Source organism: Camelus ferus, chromosome X, assembly GCF_009834535.1.
Source record: "Camelus ferus isolate YT-003-E chromosome X, BCGSAC_Cfer_1.0, whole genome shotgun sequence".
Lineage (NCBI taxonomy): Eukaryota > Metazoa > Chordata > Mammalia > Artiodactyla > Camelidae > Camelus > Camelus ferus.
Genome location: NC_045732.1, coordinates 23,780,169 through 23,801,690, shown reverse-complemented (window position 1 = coordinate 23,801,690; position 21,522 = coordinate 23,780,169). Strand labels below are relative to the sequence as shown.

The 21,522-nt window shown below is 39.4% G+C and overlaps 1 long non-coding RNA gene across 1 annotated transcript; it reads right to left on the bottom strand.

Moving 5' to 3' along the window:
* Positions 1-3,648: 3,648 nt before the first annotated feature.
* On the bottom strand, positions 3,649-20,904 carry LOC116662143. Its single transcript, XR_004318126.1, has 5 exons — positions 20,564-20,904; positions 19,705-19,839; positions 10,352-10,452; positions 8,226-8,322; positions 3,649-3,825 (listed from the first exon to the last, which is right to left on the bottom strand). It is a non-coding gene; the product is annotated as an uncharacterized LOC116662143 (long non-coding RNA).
* Positions 20,905-21,522: the final 618 nt, after the last annotated feature.

The window sequence follows — 21,522 nt, the reverse complement described above, 5'->3', positions numbered from 1 at the left end:
ATTCTGTGACTTGTACTTCTGTATTCAATGGTAGAATCCTAATTATGTTCACTTTTTTTCTCCCTATGTCAATTTGGATTCTATGCTCCCTATATTTATTTTCCTTCTTATATTTATTTCATGTTAAACTGATCGTAGAATTTAAAAAATGTTACTGCTTCAGACAGATGGTCTACAGGCACATGAAAGATGCTCAAATCGCTAATTATCAGAGAAATGCAAATCAAAACTACAATGAGGTGTCACCTCACTCCAGTGGGAATGGCCATGATTTAAAAGTTCACAAACAATAAATGCAGGAGAGGGTGTGGAGAAAAGGGAACCCTCTTACACTGTTGATGGGAATGTAATTTAGTGTAGCCACTGTGGAAACAGTATAGAGATTCATCAAAAAAATAAATAAAAACAGAGTTATCATATGATCCAGCAATCCCACTCCTGGGCATGTAACTGGAGAAAACTCTTTGCACCCCAATGTTCATAGCTACACTATTCACAAATGTCAAGACATAGAAGCAACCTAAATGTCAATCGATAGATGACTGGATAAAGAATATGTTTTATACACACACACACACACACACACACACACACACAAGGAATACTACTCAGCCATAAAAAAGAATGAAGTAATGCCATTTGCAGCAACACAGATAGACCTAGAGATTTTCATACTAAGTTAAGTCAGTCAGACTGAGAAAGACAAACATCCTAGATCACTTATATGTGGAATCTAAAAAAGTGATACAAATTAATTTATTTACAAAACAGAAATATACTCAGACACAGAAAACAAACTTATGGTTACCAAAGGGGAAGAGGGTGGGAGGGATGAATTAGGAGTTTGGGATTAACAGATACAAACTACTATATATATAACAGATAAACAAGGTCCCACTGTATAGCACAGGGAACTATATTCAGTATGTTGTAATAACCTATAATGAAAAATATGAAAATGAATATATATATGTGTAAGTGAATCACTATGCTGTACACCAGAAATTAACACAACATTGTAAATCAACTGTATTTCAATAAAAAAAGTTACTGCTTCAGCTTGAAAGAACCAACACTAAAATTCTGAAGTCCACCTAGTCCAATCCTTAAAAATCAAACAAAAACTCAGGGAAAAAACTGTGCGGCAGAGAACGTCTTTCCCAGAGTACTATAGCTAGTTACAGAGAAAATTGGAATTCCTTACAATGACATTTCATATATTGGTGTCCCAATTCTATATTCAAATGTTCTCTTCTTCTTCATGAATTTTAATTGGTCATCCAGATGAATGAATCTAGATGAATGAATTTAAAGGGAAGAGTGAGAGCTTTGCTCCACATCCTGCTTCCACACATACTCACTATGAACTGCAGGCTGGAGACTTATCAACCCCTTTCAGGGATGTGTGCTTAAGTGGAGACAAGCTAAATATGTGACAATAACAGAGAAATATTCCACTATGTAATCATCCCTGGACATGCTATTCAGACTGTACCAAGTGAAAATACATTTCAGGGAGGACCGACTTCGAGGGCCAGAATGGCGGTGAACAGAAGACAAATTTTAACACAGAGGGAGTACAAGTTGGAGGCTGGCTGTGACAGTCAGCAACCTCTTCTTAATGGGGTTCATGAACAGCTTAAAGTGTCAGCAAACTTCTCCATAAAAAATATCAAAATACTAATTTTATGATGGAAAAATAAGTTTCTTTTTCTAATAGGTCCTGGTTTAGAAGACTTACTGCATTCCCGACCCCCTTGCCATTTAAGATGAGAAAACTGTAACTCGCCTTGTTGCTGAACGAACCATGAAAAATTTTATAGAAAGTTTACAGATAGGCCTTGAGTCTATTACCATAACTGCCCAGAAGGCACCTAGATTTTTTCAAAACTCCTGCTGTAACCCACCTACCATACAGATTCCTCTAGTCTTTCATGTCACTTCTACTGAAAAAAATTAAGAATTGTGGTAGATGAGGGTTATTTCTTCAGTAATTATCACTCCCGCCCCTCCCTACTTTATAGGGGGAGTACACTTTCATGCCCCATTGCTATTGGACTCAGTCATGCGATTTGCTTTAGCCAATGTTATGTTGGCACAGCTGACTGTGTGCTACTTCAAGACAATGCCTTAAGAGGCACTGCCTGCTTTACTCTGTTCTCTGGGAGCTTCTGACCTCTATCACCTTTAGAAGAGGTAGCCCTTTGGTACAAGCAGGACACTCAAGTGGACCAGGTCTGAATCAAACTCAAGGCCTGCAGTCAAGCCCGGCTGAGCTCTGCCTATATCAGCTAAACTTCAGCAGAATCACAGAGAAATCAATTCTTATTATAACCACCGAGACTTTTGTGGTGGTCAGTAGCACTAGCTCACTGATACAATGATTATTACATGTATTATTCTATTTGTTGCTCTGTAAATCTCTGCTGTTTTTCCATTTGTATATATTTTGCCTTCCCACCAGATTGGCAGACACTTGTGCAGTTTGATACATGTATTTACCTTCTGTGGCACCCCCATAACGCAAACCACTGGAACTACATAATATATCCTAGTTTCCAAAGCCAGTGTTTTCCTTGTACTGCACACCGGAGTTAAGTCTTTACTGTACCAGTGATAACTCTCAGCAACAAGTGTATTTCAGTAGCAATTTCAGGGTATGTTTTAGAAGCAGAGGTTAAGCAATTCAACAGGATAATCAGAAGAACCCCGCAAGGGGAGAATCCTTCATGGGGGGGCATCACTGGCATTTTCAGACACTTTTCCATTTGTGGTAGAACAATTTTTGCACGTAAATGAAAAGGCCATCTTGTTCTCAAGACAAAATAGCTGATTTTAGTAGCATAAGGCCTGAAAACCCCTTTACGGGGAGAGTACTGTTTTCCCGCTGGATTTCTCTATGAATCCGGTATTTAGACCAGGCTAAGAGCTGATATATTTACTACTACTGTTCACAAAAGGGCACAGATCAAGTGGGGCAGCCGCAAGGTGACCTTTACTTGTGCCCAGTCCAGCCTTTCCCACACATTTATAGTAAGACACACAGTCCCGGAATTTATTCTGTCTTCCCTGAGGTACGAAGGTCAGAGATCTATGACAGAGCTCAAGGAAACTCAGGGTGTGATGAGAGAAAGAGAAACAAGGGAGCAAGTGAGAAGAGATGGCATTTCCGCACAGGTCAGCTCTGTAGGTCACAGCAGGCAGGGGATCCAATAACAGAGCTAGAGACACAGCATTGAGTCCCCGCAACACTGTGATAGTGACTTCCCTGCCTGAAACAGTGTTCTCGCCCCCTAATCTGAACTGAAGTTTCCAGTTCCACTGAATTTGCAACGTCTAGGCAAAGAATCAGGGGAAAACAATCTAGAATTACTTACTTTGATAGATAATCTCATCTTTGCCATTTCCACTCTGTATCAACCCAAAATGGAAGGCAATAATATATACCAATGTACGTATGTCATAGTTGCCACACATCGTTAGTGTCAGGAAAAACTATCCAGCTAGTTTTTTGAGGTGAACTTTCTTTACTCATCTAACTGGGAAATGGTTTAACGTTCCCAAGTAACACGAAGTCTACTACTGGCTGACAGGCATTTACAGCATTACAAATCATTTAAAAATATATTCAGGGCGAGGGTAAAGAAATCACAGCAACTCCCAAATTGTATCTATCGCTGGCAGGAGATGAGTGCTTAGCCAGTATGTTGAAAAGATTTAATTACATCTCTTTCTTACCTTGAATGTCTGAATCAATTTGACAGGCCGCTTAAATCAACGGGTGTCTAAAGAACAAACTCTTCCTGAGGCTGGCGAAGTGAGTCTCTGTAACAGTAAGAATTATTAATAGCAAATTAATGACTGTCAAATCTAGGGCTCAACCATGACAGAGCTCTGTTGGAACTTATCATAGTCTTTCTGTGTGACATTTTAGCTTTAGATGTTTGCCTGTTCTGCTCCTCGAAACCCTCACATGTAGAATCTTGATATGTCATTTGGGGAGCATCCCTAGTTAAGATCCCTGCAACCTACCTAAGCAGGGAAGAAAGACGAGGAAATAAAAGAAACAACTTGTTTTGGTTTTGGAGCCTTTCCTAATTTATCCAGTGTTAGCAAGATGCCTCCCCTTTACAAAAGAGCTAAACAAACTCGCACAGATTCTCCAGGGCTTCAAAGAAAAATGAGAACAAATCCTAAGGAATTTAGGTTACAGAAGGTAGTTTTAACAAAAAAAAAATCAAAACCTTTGGTATTCGACAGTGTTTTAATCCTTGGCTTTTCACAGTCATTTGTCATGCTCGCCTCAAGACACTTTTATGGGCAGGAATGTTTCAGGATATTTTCGAGGCTATGGAAAATACTTCCCTATTAACGGATTGCTGCAAAGTCTGTACAAGATTCTTTAAGAATATCTGTACCTTTTCTAGAATCCTATTGTTCTCGAAATAAGAACTCTTTTCCTCGTCATTCCTCCCGTGGGCACTTGGAATTAGAATTTGTTGAAAAGAAAGGCATCAGAGCTTCTTTTCTACTCGTTTTTCCAAGCTCAGGAAGGAGGGGAAGTATGGAAACTGTGGCTAGGCTGGAAATCAATGGAAAACGTGTTATGGTTTTACAACAAATCAAGTAGCACAGATTTGCTTTGTGTTTGGGAGTTAATCTACACTCTCTAAAAATGCCCTAGAAGCCAGTTAGAGCAACTGAAAGACAAGTCTTTGTTGGAACCCCCTAGAGAGAACACACTGCAGTGTCACACAGCTCCCATCAATGAGTGGGAGACATCACCTTAAACCTTAAACCGTGTGTTTTGAAACACGTGCCAATGACTCTAATTCTTGCCATTAACAACTTCAGAATTAGCTTACAGATGGTCATCTCCATAAAGTAGTGGGAAACAGGCAAGAATGGTAGCTTTTTCACTTTTTTTTTTCCTTTTTGCAGCTGAACGCAAGTGAACTGGGAGCCTCGGCGTCACGTGGGAAATACAACTATACTCATGGAAGTGTATGTCTGGCATTAATAATTCAGACAAAGTGATACACATTCAAGGGTTTGAGAGAAGCTGGAAATAAACTTTGAAAGGATTAAAGCTGGAAGCTAAAATGTTGAAAATTTCCATGGCCGTTTAAAAATTCATATAAACCAGTACATAACTTCAAATCAACAACTTGGGGTCCAAATTCTAATGACTGGATTTTTTGCCCCAGTTCCAAACAACAGTCCTGGATATAAAACTGGAATAGGCCTCAAATCTAAGAATTTGAGATTGAAAGATAGTGGAGCTGTTTCTTTTAAAGCTGAGACAATAAATAATTAGTCATTTCTTGTTATATTACTAACTGCCCCCTTCAAAACCAAAACCTAACAGTGAGGACTGCTATATTTCTTCCTATTGTTCTAAGTAGTATAGTGTTTTACAGCAGAATAAGATTCTGCCCAGAAATAAAGGAGAAGGGAAGGACCACAGCAAACACTAAGTTGGCCAGAAAGAAATGCCCTGCCACCTCTCTACAGTGGAAGAGAGCTGAGGTAGATAATTCCCACTAGAGACTGGGCCCCAAATCCTTTTTATTTGGCTCGGAGGTACACTGCAGGCAGTTTACAGTTTTATATCTTCTCAGCCCTACTTCTTTCAGGCCAATATTCACATGGAGGACTACCCAATTACATGGAGGAGGGGAAACATTAGAGGGGACCAAACAGCTCAGAAAGCAGGGAAATGATCAACAGGAATTAAATATCTGCTGTCAGGACCCCAGTGGCAGATAACCCACGCAAAAATATTTAGAGGTCAACTTGTTTATGCCATATGCTCCTGGATCGTTCATTGAGTACCTGCCCCCACGCCCCAAATGTGAAGGAATGTGGCTTTCTATGACTAAGAAAAACCAGCTCTAGGAAAGATTTTCATCATAATAATGGTTAGGAAGCATGGACATAGAATAAATGCTGGGTCACATGTTATTTCCGAAAAATCTAGCACTTTAAATTACAGCTCTCGAAACTCAGGCACCACACGGGAAGCTTAACGGAAGAAATCTCCTTGGAGACAGTCCTTCCTTGACTACTTCTTAAATGAAATAAGCCCCATTTCACCCACCTTGCGAAATAATGCGATGTCTTGGCTTATACTTAATTTTCTTCCTCTCTAGGTCCTGGACAGCCACACAACTCTCGTCATCACTCAGAAGGGCTCCATTTTCAAAGTCTCTAAACCTGAAATCAATCTCTCACTAGAGACTTCTCTTTCTCCACCCATTTCACTTCTTTACCCACTTCTTCACAGACAGTTCTCATCAAGTATCTCCTCCCACTCCTACCAGATGTCCTTGATTAGAACTTTTCAGCAACTGCCAAACTCCTTAACAAGGTACGCAAGGCTCTCCACTGATCTGGTCCCACCAACCTTTCTATTCTCACCCCTGCCTCCTATTGAGTTACATTACTCACATCTTGTTTATGCTGAATGCTGTTGCTAATCTTCCAAAAGCATGTCTCACTCTCTACAATAACATGCTAAAAAGCATCGTTTCCTTAGTGCCTAGCCAATGGAAACTGACCTCTCTGCCTTGGCATCTAAGGTCCTCCATATCAATTTCAGGATTTTGCTACCCTATAATGGAGAGTTTAGTAAATATTAAATATTAACTCTGAACTTGGGAATCAAGGGCAGGGATGAGAGCACACATAGGCCCAAGTGGCCTCAGCTGTGAGAAGGGGAAAAGGCAAACTGCAGGGTCAAGGAATCTGTTTAGACTGACGCTGAAAATATTTTTACATATATATCTCATGCATACTTTGTCACACAGACATTTTTACACTGAGCAAACCAAGAACGAGAAAGTTAAAGTAACTCCTCCAGAATTACAAAGCTTGTAAATGTCAGAGGCAGGTTTCAATGCCAGGCATCTTTAGTCCAGAGCCCCCTTTATTTCTGAAGCACAAAGTCGCGTTCTAGTATTTATTTCCACATTGATTGTTTCTTTCATCACAATCCTACTTTTATTTCCAGGTCCACACAAAATTCACAAAGACTTCCTTGAACTGCCCAACAATATACTGTCATTTATTTCTTGGAGAACTATCTGAATATGATAGAAATATCCTCTATCTTTGTTGTCCAGTATGGTAGCCACTAGCCACATGCGGCTATTAAGAACTTGAAATGTAGCCAGTGAGACAGAGGGGCTAAAGTTTACGTTTAAATGTAATTACATTAACTAGCCACAGGTGACTAGTGCGTGTGTGGCTCTAGGTATCTGCTCTTCGAAAGTGGTCAGTCAGCATTGGCAACACCTGATTACCGTATCGTTCCACATGTTGAATCTCAAGCCCCACCTCAGGACTGCTAAATCAGAATTTCAAACCATCTCTCCAGTTGATTCATCTGCACTTTAAAGTAAGATAAACACTGCCCTAGAGCATTTGTTAGCAATCACATGGCTTAAAAAAAAAAAAATCACACTTTGTATCGTTTCATCACACAGGCTCCTGGAGGGAAAGAAACATCCTATTCACATAGCTAAGCAACTATTTGTTCAGTGGAACGTAGCACAAGTCCTTAAAGACGCTATTTGGTATTCCTTCTGGCCACAAGCCTTCCTGCTTGCTGGGGAATGGACAGCACTTTTGGTCACGCTCCCTCCAGTGTGGCGGAGCCCCAGGAGCCCTTCGGGTTACTTGCCTGTCTGGATGTTTGGTTATCCGCTGCGGCAGACCACCAGATAGCTTCCGCGCTAGGGACACCAGAGTCCTTTTGGCCACCCTTGCAGTGTGGACTGATGGAATCTTTTGCCCACATGCCACCTGACCTTTCAAGGTTCTGGATGTCTTCTGGCCATCACTCTGCCTCAGCTCCGGCTATAGGGTCTCATGTGGGACTCTACTTGCATGCTCACGAAGGAACCTTGGGGCTTTTTGTAATGCATCGGCCTGAGAGCCTGGGAAATATTGGTTCTCTCTGGCCACCGGCGATGCCTTGCACTGGTGCCCTGGGGGTCCTTCTGGGTGCCTTCCAGGGACTAGCCTACTGTAGCACCTGGGTTCTAGACTCCTTTGGGCGGCTAGCTTTCTGGCTTGCAGAACAAGTGAGCGAGGTTTTGGCCACCTTTACTCAATGGCACTGGTGCCTCAGGAACCTATCAGTCACTAGCTTGCCCTCCCCTGGGACGCTGTGAGCCACAAGCTTGCTAGCGTACTTGGAAGGTATGGTTCCTTTTGCTTACCGTGTTACCGCCCTGGTCCTCCAGGAGAAGCCGGCTGGGCACGAGCCTGAGCACGCGCGGTACGGTTCTCTTCTGGCCGTCACGGGCTTTCACTCTGCTGTGGAATGAAGAGCACTTTAGGTCATTTCCCATGAGCACTGTCGCACCAGGGGCCTATTTGGTCACTACCCTGTCCGCCTTTCTGGGGTTCTTCGGTCCCCACGCTTGCCTTCATGCTGGGAAACTATCACTCCTGTCGCTCGCTGCAGTTTTCTAAAGGTGTTGCCGCACAGTACCTTCCGGGCACCTGGGCTAAAGTTCCGGTGGTCCTTCAGGCTTTCAGCTCCCCTTTTGCTGGGGAAATGGAAAACTTCATCAACTTCATCCACTTTCCCCACAGTGCTTAACCACACGGTAGGGTTCTGGGGATACTTTAGGCCATAAGCCTACTGGCGTTCTGGGAGAAACGTGGCTCCTTTCGTCCACCCTAATTACCTTGATGATGGGGCCTTCTGTGACTTTCCCGGCCTCAGTTAGCCCTAGCGCTGGGGTGCCGGTATGCTTCAGGCCGTCAGCCTTCCATTTTCCTGGGGAACTTAAGCACTTTCAGTCACCTTCCCTGCAGTGCGGAGAGTCTCAGAAAGGCCTATGTGCTCAGTAGCCTAGTCTGCCGTGGAGGTTTCAGCGATCTTTTCGAACACAATTTTGCCTGCGAGCTGCGGAAGTTTGGCTGCTGTAGGCTACCGTAGAATCCTCTCACTGGTGCTTCTGAAGAACTATCCGGGTACCATCCTGTCCTCGTGATAGCGTTCCGGTAGCTCTTAGGCTCATCTTCCTTCCCTCCGCTGGGGAAAGGGGTGGACTTTCAGCCCTCTCCCCTACACCATGCTGATTCTCCAAGGGCCCATCTGGTCACTAGTCTGCCCATACCCTGGGATTTCTGAGATCTTTTGGACTACAAGCCTGCCTGAGGAACTGTGGCTCCTTAAGGTTACACCCATTACTTGCGATGGTGCCCTGGGGCAACCATCCGGGCATCAGTCTACCTACGTACTATGGTTTCTCATGTCCTTCGGGCCCTCAGTTATACCCATTGCTGAGGAACCGAGGTCACTTTGGACTACCTTCCCTGTAGTGTGCTGATTCCCCGTGGGGGTGAAGGGAGAGAGGGACACCTGGTCATCTCCCTACCTGCCACCTGGGGTCTCGGAGATTTCTATGCGCTCAAGTTTCCCCACATGCTGGGAAAACCTGATTCCTATCAGCCACTGCCCTGCCCTCATACTGGTGCCTCCGGAGAATTAATGCTTGCCAGTGTGCTAGGGAACCTCTAGTTCTTAGGCTTACCAGGCTTCTCCCTTGCTGGAGAAATGGGTGAACTTTTTGGCCACCTGCCCTGCGTGTGCTGATGCTTGGGGAGGGGCGGGAAGGGAATTCAGTTACTAGCCTTCCCTCCTCCCGAGATTCCTTGGGCCGCAGGCCTGCCTACGTGCTGGGGAACTGTGGTTCCTCTCGTCCAGAATCTTATGCTTGCCCTAGTCTCCCTGGCAAACCTTCCAGCTGCCAGCCTGCCCCTGTGCTGTTTCTAGTTGTCCTTTCAGCTATCAGCCTTCCCCGTCACTGGTGAACTGAGATCACTTTCAGCTGCCTTACTTGCAGCGCACAGCTGTCCTGAGTGCCCATCTGGTCACTAACTTGCCTGCCCTCTGGATTTTCTGGGATACTTTAGGTCACAGGCCTGCCTATAATCGTATCCTTATGCTGGTGCCTTCGGGGAAATTTCCCTGTGTCAGTCTGTGGGTGGGCCTTCCCCTTTGCTGCGGAACACAGATCACTTTAGGTCACCTTCCCTGCATAGCACTGATGCCCTGGGGCCCATCTGGTCACTAGCCTACTTGCCCCCTGGGATTCCTGGGATCCTTAGGGACACAAGACTGCCTACATGCTGCGAAACTGTGGCTCCTTTTGTTTACATCATTTCCTCCTAATGGTGTCCTGGAGGGACCCTCTGAACACCTACCTGCCCAGTACTATGGTTCTGGTGGTCCTTGGGCCACCTGTCTTCCTGCTTTCTGGAGAACCAAAGGTACTGTGGGCCACTTTCCTTTAGATACAGTGGTGCCTTGGTGACCCTTTGGTTTTCTTACCTGTTCTGTGCCATGTGCTACAGTTCCGGTGTTCCTTCTGGCCATCAGGATTCCCTCTTGCTGGGGAATGGAGAACACTTTCAGCCATCTTTCCTGATGCCCTGGGGGAATGTAAAATGGTGCAGCCAGAGTTGAAAACAGTTTGGCAGTTCCTCAAAAAGTTAAGCATACAGTTACCATATGACTTAATAATTCTACTCCTAGGTATATACCCAAGAGAATTGAAAACATGTCCACGCAAAAACTTGTACACAAATAGTCATAGCAACATTACTCACAATAGGCAAAAAAATGGAAACAACCCAAAGGAAAACTAATGAATGCATAAACAAAATACAGTAGATTGATACAATGAATATTATTCAGCCATCAAAAGGAGTGAAATACTGATACATGCTAGAGCATGGATAAACCTTGAAAACTTTACGCTAAGTGAAAGAAGCCAGGCACAAAAGATCACATATTATGATTCCATTTATGGTAAACTCAAGAATAGGCAAATCTATACAGTACAGGCAGAAGTGAAATAGTGATTACTAGGGAATTGGGGGAAGGGGACATCTGGAAGTATATAGTTTCTTTTAGAGCTGATGAAAATATTCTGGAATTAGATAGTGGTAATGGTTGCCAACATTGTAAACAGCAAAAACCGGTACTCAGTTACATAGTTTAAAATGGTGAATTTTAAATATGTGTGTGTGTGTGTGTGTGTGTGTGTGTGTGTGTGTGTGTGTGTGTGTGTGTATTCATTCCAGGATCCCAGCTCAGAAATCCATTGTTTTCAATAGCTTTCTATGTGATTTTGATAGAGATGTTCCGTGGGCTAGTGTCTGAGAATCAGAGTGAAAAACCATGGGTCCTAGGGATGATTGCTTTAAACTTATTTTCTAAACATAAAACTTGCTACTTACCAAGGAAACAAATCGCTTTTTCAAAGATGTGGGTGAAACATAATGATTTTCACAAGATCATTTTGGAATTTCTTTTTAAAAGGATTTTATAGGATTGAACTCTGCACAGTGTCAGGGAGTCCCTTGGAACAATGTGCAGTACAGTCTACTGGAGCTCTCCTACTGCCCACTTGGTAAAGTGGTACTAGTGGAGTGATCTTTGTATATAGAACTAAAATCAATCCCACTGTAGTTTCCTGCCTGATGAGAAACTAAATGAAACACTAGTGGACTAGAGCAGGAGAAAGCCAAAAGAAAAGAGAGCAGGGTTAAGGAACACCTTTGCAAATCCTCTTCCACAACCTTAGGCTTGGCCTGTGAGCAACAGCTCTTCCAACAGTGCTCATTCTGAAATATTACTTCAAAGTCACAGCTGTAATCAGATAATGAGATCATGCAACTGAAGTCCCCATGGTTTATATCAGCAAAAGAGATGTTATCCCTGCAACTTCAATTGCCAAAAGGACTGCATTTGAATTCTTAAAACAAAAAACATTTGTGAATTATTATCAGTATAAGAAAATGGACACAAACACTGGCTAAATCTAATATACTTAAAGTAAAGTTACAGCACAAAAATCTTATTTCCCCCATTTTATTTCATTTTACAGGATGAAAAAAATGTTCTCCAATTGCTTCACTTGCTGTCATATTGTGTTTCAAGTCCCATTTTGTTGCTCCTTAGCCGCCTTTTATGGCCCCATTTTTCTCTTAATTTATTCAGGTAGTTATAAAATTGCTTAAAGTGTCCTTGGCTCTGGGAATATGAAGACAAAAACAAAACAACCAAAAAAAATATACAATTCCTGTTTCCAATAAAGTGATACAGAATAATAGGAAAGCATGGAAGGTGGTAGGTAGTGAATGAAGAGATAGGATTGTTTAGTTTTTCACTAAACTTTTCTATAACCTTATGTTGTTGTTTTTATGAACCTTAATTTTGAGATAGTAGTTTTAAAATGTGTATTCTAAGGTTTAAAACAATTTCTTACCATTGCTTCCCCCTCCACCGAGATTGTATGGACAGATCGATGTTGGGATTACAGAAGGGAGTCTGTTACTGTCCTAAAAATGGATTTAATGCTTTTTTAAATTGAAGTATAGTTGATTTACAATGTTGTGTTAGTTTCAGGTGTACAGCAAAGTGATTCAGTTATACAAATATATCCTTTTTCAGATTCTTTTCCATTATATGTTACTATGCTTTTTTTTTTTTTTTTTTTAATGGCTGTAGGAACAGCAAGAAGATGTCTGGGTAGAAAAACCTATTTTCAGTTATTTACCCTGTTTCCTATTTTTAAGCAAGACCTTTTATTTTCCAGCTGTAGTAATGTTAATTACCAACCTTTTAAGGAATCCAACCTCTTAGGCCTATGGTAAAAAAAAATCCTGCCAAAAACCCCTTGTCTTTTGCTATTTAATAAGGCCACCACACATTTTTTTTTTCTTATGGATTTTCCCCCATCAAGACTAGCTGTGGAGTAGCAGGAGGTTCTCTGCTTCTTTGCATCTTAGAATACCTAAAACCAATAATGCACATTAACTAACTCCTTAAAGAAGATACTAACACAGAGCGTGTAACAATATAATAGAAGAATAACCCACCACAGTAAAGCAGGGCTTATCTCAGGAATGCAGGAATGATGAAGGACATGCATTACTATAATTATGTCGATAACACAATAGCTGCAGGAAGGCATTTGCTAAAATTGAACATTTAAAGGTATTTTTAAAAAAGGAATGGAAGGTTTTTCCGTTAATGTATATAATTAATAGTCCTTATCATAAATCTGTCATCATTATAGTCAATAGCAGATCTCTTAGGGAAAGTCCCTGTAAACTCAGGAACAACAATAACAAATATCTATGTTCACTGTTTTTATATAGTGGCATTTTGGAAATTTTAATTAATGTAGTAAGTCACGTCAAAGAAATAGGAGTAAAAGAAAATAATACCTAAAATTATTATTTTGAGATGACTTGATTATATTCCTAGAAATCCAAGGCATTCAGTTAAGAAGAACAATCTCTAGCATTAATGAAAGCTAATCAAGGTAATAGTGTATAAGTATTCCTAAGTAACTAGTACTCTGTACCTTCATGAAAAAGAGAAATAAAACATCATTTTAAGATTTAAGATAATTTTAAGATATTTCCATTTAATAGAAATATAATGCTCTTAAAAGCAGAAGAAATAAACATAAGAAAAGATGTATAGAAGTTGAATAAATAAAAACCTGCAAAATTTTATTTGTGTATTGAAAAGAGGACCTGGATAAATGGCAAATTGTGACATATTACTAGATGGAAAGACTGAATATTTTCTCATTGTTCTCTCCAAGTTATGTTTTAGGTGACCTGGAACTCCAATTTTAATCTTAAATGATTTTTTCTGAAGTTGACAATTTTATCCTATAGTTCAACTGTGAGAACAAATAGCTAACATCTGTAAATATACATTTGGAAATAGGGACTTTCACAAAGGGATGAAGAACTCCAGAGATGTTAACTTCATGGGAAATATAGAAAAATTTAAAATTTAAATCATAATTTTAATTTTTACTTAAATCTTTACAAAAGAAAATTCGCTATTTTTCATAGGATTACCATATAATCCAGCAACTCTATTTCTAGGTATATACCCAAAGTTATTGAAAACAAGAACTCAAACAGATATTTATACACCAATGCTCACAGCACCATTATTCACAAGAGCCAAAAGGTAGAAACAACTGAAATGCCAATTGTTACATGAATGAGTAAACAACACAGGGTATACACATATAATGGAATATTATTAAGCCTTAAAAAGAAGGAAGTTTTGATACATGCTACAACATGGACGAACCCTGAAAACAGTATGGGAAGGTAAGTGAAATAGGACACACAAAAAGGACCAATACTGTATGATTCCACTTATATGAGGAATCTAGGGTAGTCAAATCTATAGAGACAGAAAAAAGAATAGTCATTACCACGTGCTGAGGAGTGGGGTAATGGGTAGTTATCTTTTAATAGGTACTGAGTTTCAGTTTGGGATGATTAGAAAAAAGTTCTGGACATGGATGGTGGTGATTACTGCCCAACAGTGTGAATGTACTTAATGCCACTGAATTGTATATTTAAAATGGTTAAGACATTTGTAAATTTGATGCTATATGTATTTTCCACAATAAAAAAGAGTACTGTTTTAAAAATAATGACAATGTAGTATGGAAACACACACACACATACAGACCTGAAGGGGAGAAATGGAAGTAAACTGTGGTAAGGTTTTTATTCTGTGTGTGAGGCTCTGCACAGTTATGTGTGAGTGGTATACAGTTGAAAGTAAACAGAGATAAGTGAAAGATCTATACTACGAACATAATCACTAAAATAAGTAAAGAGTTATAAGCAAATAATCTAAGAAAGAAGAGAAACTAGAATAAAAATATTTGATTAATCCAAAAGAAAGCAGAAAAAGAGAACAAAGAATAGTTTGGACAAACAGAAAACACACAGCAAGATAATAGGCTTCAACATAACTATACCAATAATTATATTAAATATAAAAGCTCTAATTGTCCCAATTAGAAGTTAGAGATTGTTAGAGCAGATAAAGATTCAAAAGTCTACAAGAAACACACTGTAAATATAAAGACACAAGTAGGTTAACAAGTAAAAGAATGGAAAAATACACCATGCTAACACTACTCAAATAAAACCTGAGTGACTATATTCATATCAAAGATTTCAGAAGAAAGAATACTATCAAGGAAAAAGATGGTTATTTCATAATCATAACAGTATAAACTCATCCAGAGAGCATTATTATTCTAAACTTTTATACAAAGATGGCAAATTAGCACATGAAAGGATGTGCAATGCCATTAATTATTGGCCACAATGAGATACCATTCCACATCCACTAAGAATGGCTAAAATTGAAAAGACTGATCACACCACATGTTAGTGAGAGTGTAGAAGAACTAGAACTCTCAGACAGTGCTAGTGGGAATATAATATGAGACAACTGATTTGGAAAACAGTTTGACAGTTTTTTAAAAAGTTTAACACACTGATGATATGATTCAGCCATCCCACTCTTAGATATTTACCTGAGAGAAATGAAAGCATATGGCCAAAGACTTGCACACAAATGTAATAGCCAAAAACATGAAATGAACTATCAACAGAAGAATGGATAAACAATCTAGGGTATATCCCTCTAAGAGAATGCTACTCAGCAATAAAATGAATGAACCATTGATATACACTGCAACATGGATGAATCTCAAAAAACTTATGCAAGTGAAATAAGCCAGACCAAAAGGGTACCTTCTTTATGATGCCATTTATACAGAATTCTAAAAGGTGAGATTTAATCTATAGTGGCTAGTGGTTGCCTGGAGTTGGGAGGAAGGGGTTGTAAAGGGCAGGAAGGACAAGAGGGAGGGAATACAAAAGGGCACGAGAAAACTTTTGGGGGGTGATGGATATATTCATTATTTTGATTATGGTGGTGGAATATTTCAAGTATGTGACATGTATTGTGTGTCAAGTATATTTCAGTAAAGCTACTAAAATATATAGAACATATTGTATATACATTTAAATATAAACAAAGTCATTTTGTATCTTAAGATAGGAAAAGGACAATGATAGACAACATATAAAATTGGGATACTCATTAGCAAATGGACAATGATAAAATGAATGTACATCATGCTAAATACGAATGAAAAGTTATGTATAAATAAACTTCTAAATAAAGGAACAAAATGTAAAAGACATAAAATGGAAAGAAATTGAATTGTATTGATTATTTATTGAAAACTTTGCAGAGGATGCTGACTTTCTAAGTATAGGAAAGATAGAAATAGTCACAAAGAAAAAGGTGGACAAATAGTTCCGTATATTCTTGACAAAATAAAATAAAAAGCCATCTGGGAAAAATACTTGCAGCAAAAAAATGAGAGATGAAGGTGAACATTTCTAATTTATAAAGGGTCCAAGCAAATGGATCAATTCTAAGATCAGCAAATAAACAGGAAAACGATGTGAACAGATAATTCACAAAAAAGAAAACTGAACAAGTAAATGCTCAATAAAAAACAGGAAACATTTTTTTTTAACCTAATTAGTAAAGCCTTAAAAATGAATGCTGGTAAATATGTGTTAAATCTGATACCCTTCTGTATTACTGCTGCTTTGAATGTTAACCTACGTTTTATGCAATGTAACAGCTTTAGTTTTTAAGAACTATACAACTATTCAAATCCTTTGATATTGTAATTTTCCTTCTGGGACTTTAGCCTAAGGAAATAATCCAAATTCTGGAACAGTCTTATGCATTAAGATATTTTTCAAATAACAATGAAAATTAAAAGCAGTCCAAATAGCTAAAAGAGGAGACTTGCTAATTAAATTAGGGTATAACTGCTCAATGGAATATTTTATAGGCATTAAACAAAACACAGACACTATATAACACTATGGAAAAGGCATATAATATAATGCTAGGTTTAAGAGCATGATATTAAATTTTATGCACTCTGTGGTTAAAATAAAGTAAGTATTTGAATGCACCAAATGTGACTGATAAATATAAAACTGAAAGCAGTAGATTGGTGGGTAGTTTATCTTCCTGTTTTTTTTAACCTAAATGTTCTCATATTATTTTTATATTAAAAATTGAGACAGTTCATGATAAACTATTTTATAGTAAGTGAGATATAAAAGCCAAGAATCTTTGAAAGGCGTTTATGGGTAAGTAGCCATATAAACATGAGAGCTTTTGGTGTACAAGCTGAGCATTTTGGGGTTAGTTTTCTGGAACTCATTTTCTTCCTGAGTATACTGATTTCTAAGGGCCCTCTATATCTCAGATTTTTACGATTCTCAGTACTCTATCAATATTATTTAAGTTAAGCTTGGTTTCCACTGATTTTCTTTGTCTATTTGTGGACTACAAAGTGCTAAACCAATCAGTTTATACAAACTGATGTAATTGATCAATTCAATGAAAAAAGTCAAAGTGCTAATTGTGCATTATATTGTCTCAAAGAAAGTTAAATGGACCTTGGTTCTTTAAGGGATTCTTTCACACTTTGTTTAAACCTTGAGGTGACATATAGGCACCAGTGAGGATCTGGCTATTCCTAACAGATTAAAAATGAAAATTTTCAGAGGTCTAAGGGCCGCCTTGTATTGCAAATCACACTAATTTCTAATCCTATTATAATTCTAGATGGCTCAGATGGAAAGAATTATTAGATCTTTGCTTAGTGTGCTTCTTATTAACCCTTAAAGCGGCTTTCTTTGACCACTCTTTCCAAAATAGCCAGCCCCCTGTTCTAATGCCACATCCCATAATCTTATTTCATTTTTGTGCCGCACTTACTGCTATTTGAAATTATTTATCAATTTGTTCAATCTTTAATCACATGATCTTATCTGTTTTATTGACTGAAATATCCTCTGGGTCTACAACACCATATAGTACACAGAAGGTATTCAATGAATAATTATTGAATAAGTGAGTGAATGAATTTGACACCAGTAATGGTAAGGAACTGCCATAGCAGGACTGAAACCTATTATCTAGGACAAGATGAAGGTTAGGAAAGACTCACCCAAATCCAGAGTTGGGACCAAAGGGGACGGCCCAATGGCATGAAACAATCCCAATCCTCATTGTGGAAAATGGTTAGCATCAGGGTATTCAACAAGATAGTCTTGTGCATAATGGGAAATCTTTACTATTCTGTGATTAAGAACTAGGGTGAGGAGGTCAGGCAGTTTGATCATCACAATTCTTAGGCTCATTTTGGAAACTCAGGAATCACCAAATCTTAGAGGTAGGTTGAGGGCTGGCATCTCTCCTACAACTTGGTAATAAAAGAAAGTCTCAGACCAAATCCTGCTACCCATTCATAGCTTATTAACAGACATTTATTAACAAGCAGGCAAGAAAAGCCATATAATCCCAAACTAAAGAAACCCTAGGTTCTGTCATTTCTGGTAGTCCACAAGTAACATGCATAAAAGGTTCACCTGAGAGAAATACAAAATTACTGTAGTGGTGGGGCTGCCTAACCATCAACTATACAAAGATGATCAGGAATATTCCAGAACAACTGGGTTCTGTGCCAAAACTAATGATAAATATAAAGGGCTTGCTGGATTCTCATACTTTGTTTACTCAAAGATGGATAGTATCTTTAAAGTATTTTAGCCAATAAATACATCTTGAATACCACCAACTGCACCTATGAGAGCCCATTTCTAACATTGCTTAGCCTAATTAGCAAGCTATAAATTTCACTAATGAAAATACATTTCTACCAGTGATTAAACTAATTAGCAAAATTTCTAGTGTTGATGGAAGATAAAGATAGTGAGGTTATTTGTAGCAGCCATCCCTGGAATGACCTTTCTTATTGTTACCTCATCGTTTCTGGGATATGGATTCTTGATTAGGATCATTGCTCCTAAGGGTAGATTAAAACTGACACATTTGTATCATGTAGTCTTTGCTGGTGTATTTTAAAGAAAATTACAGACATTGTAAATGGTATCTCTGTTCAAAAGCAAGGGGGCCTTAGGAGGAAATATTGAAAGATATGAAGCTACAAGGAGCAAGAAGGGATTTAGGGCAGTCAGCAATCTCATGTCAGGGCAGAAAGCTAGCCAGGTAACTGACCAGTCCATAGGGGTGGCACTAATATAAGAGGGTCCTACCGAGAAGAGGGAAAAAAGGCAGAGGCGAGACATTAAATCAGGGGGTGAGACATTAAATCAGGGCCAACAATGATAAGCAGAAAATCTTTACTCTGATCTTGGCACTGGAGAGTCTGAAGGGTCCTGGAAGTCAAAAATTGTGTGAAATCATGAATTAATAAGTCTCACTGCTTTATGAAGGAAATGATGAGAAATGATAAGGGTTAAAATTCTTTGAGCTTATATGTATGTACATAGGAATTACTCTTATCTGAAGTCCAGGTTATAAATCATATTTCATTGTAACTTTTTACTTTGTAATCTGATATATTTAATTTTATGACTTTAAAAACATTCTTAGATGTGTCCACAGGCTGTCAAAGGATTTCATAGCATAAAAAATGTTAAGAACTCCGTGTGTGTGTGTGTGTGTGTGTTGAAAGACCGCTATGAGGTCTCAGAAGTTGAGTGAAACTAAATCTATGGGTATGTTAGGGTGATTATCAAAAGATCCATCAACCTGGAACAGAGGGAGATGAAGCAGATGTTGGGGTAAGAGGCAGGAGCCAGCCCTGCCATTTATATCCAAATGAAATCAAATAAAGTTTAATCATAGCGGGGGGAAAGCTGCTGTAAGAGGCTAATGTTCTTTGAGGGAGGTATGTAAGAGAGACTGGAATGTCTGTAGCTGAACCTCACCTAACAAAGCAGCTCATCCTCTTCTTTTAGAGTCCACATCCAGAAACTGTGTCTTAGAAGCCAACCCATGGACACACATTCAACTGCAAGTGGTTTATTCCGGGTGTGATCTCAGTAGAGGACACTGTGGAGGAGCTGGGAACAGACAAAAAAGTTGTATTATTACTACTGTGGGCAACTGGAACTTAATCTCACTGGGGAACTCTGGGACCCAGAGTAGGACAATACCTGAGAGATAATCCCACCTGAGGGACAAGGGCACTGAGATATTTATGTACCAACTTCAGTCTGTCACTAGTCAAAGGCTGTTCTTATAGGGAGGCATTTATTTGGGGGCATTTCTGGCCTCATGTTTATATGGGGGAATAGAAGCATGGAGGAGTTTAAGTCCAGAGAAAGCCCAAGGGCAAAGAAAGGCAGATGCTGCCAGTTGGCAGGCCCTGAAATGGTAAAGGCTGAGGAGATCTGGGTGTGGTGGTTGGGGGCGTGGAGATCGGCCATACTTGATAAGTAACAGTTGCAATTAACTGTACATAATAGAATGTCAGAAGTCAGATTAAGGGTGCATTCAGATTTTGTGCACCCTCTCTCCTTGTTTCAGCTTTCTTAACCACTGCTGTGGCCCTCCTCCTCTGGGGCAAAGATAAAGAAGAGGTAGGGAGTCAAAAATTTCTTCTCCAAAATGATTTTTATAGTTCCCAGAGTCTGAGCCGTAGATCCTTGGCTGTAAGCAGAAGTAAACATTGAGGCTATACCCAAAGACTGCAGTGCTATTTGTCTTCATTACCAGTGTGGGTAGAGTGGGAGTGGAATTAACTACAGGTTGAACATATAAGGCACTTAGAGAGCCACTTCTCACCAGGCAGAGGAGGGACAGTCTCCCGTTCAGCTGAAAGCTCACCGTGTTCTCCGTCCTCTTGGATGACTCAGGAGAATGGATCTTTTCAAACGCATTACAGGGGCCTGTAGAAAGAAAAATGGTTTTAAAAGCATGATGAAATTAAAAGGAAAACAAAACAAAACTCCTGGCATCTGTGCTCTGAAACATCATCCAACTCCTATGGTAAGTGCGTCAAGCACGGCCTTTCACTTGGGAGTGCTTGTGGTCCTGGCAGTCTTCCCGCCTTGAAACCAGAGAGAAACAGCCCTATGCCCAGGTCACTGAGTGATGAAACTTATGTTGCTGCTACCGACAGTGATTTTGCCCTGACCATGAAATGTTATGAGAAAGAACCAGATTTCTATGAGAAGCCACAAAGACTTGAATTTCAGAAGGTGAAAGTTTTTTTTTTCCTTTGGAGGATACCTTATTATTATTACTCCAACTGTTCTTTTCTAGACAAGTGTATGAAGCCTAGAAAACATTTTAAAGCTGTAATTATAGGAGGCTAGCCCGTGCTAAATGGAATATGATAAGCTTCTTGCTATAGCTGGGCCTCCAAAGTTGTGATCGGGTCAGAAGAGAAGGAATTAACCTTTTATAATCTGAAAATTGGGTTCTGAAGCTGATTTTTGCCTTTTTAAGGATTTTTTTTTTTTTTTTTTTTTTTGGTCTTCAAGTCTTTAGAACATAGACGGGCTCAGATGTAAGATTTTTTGTGACTATGTGTCTAAGTATTTCTACTGACCTTTTTCAGTCAAGAATCACTAGAGAGAAGAACATCTTAACCAGCAGTGATAGTGATGATTCGCAAACACAAATAGAGGGGTTTTTCTCATTAAGTAATTGAAAATATTTTTTATAGTGATCAGTGAAACTCATGTCTCAGTTGTAGAGGTCAGAATTTACCTGCTATTCTTCCCTAATCTAATGCACCT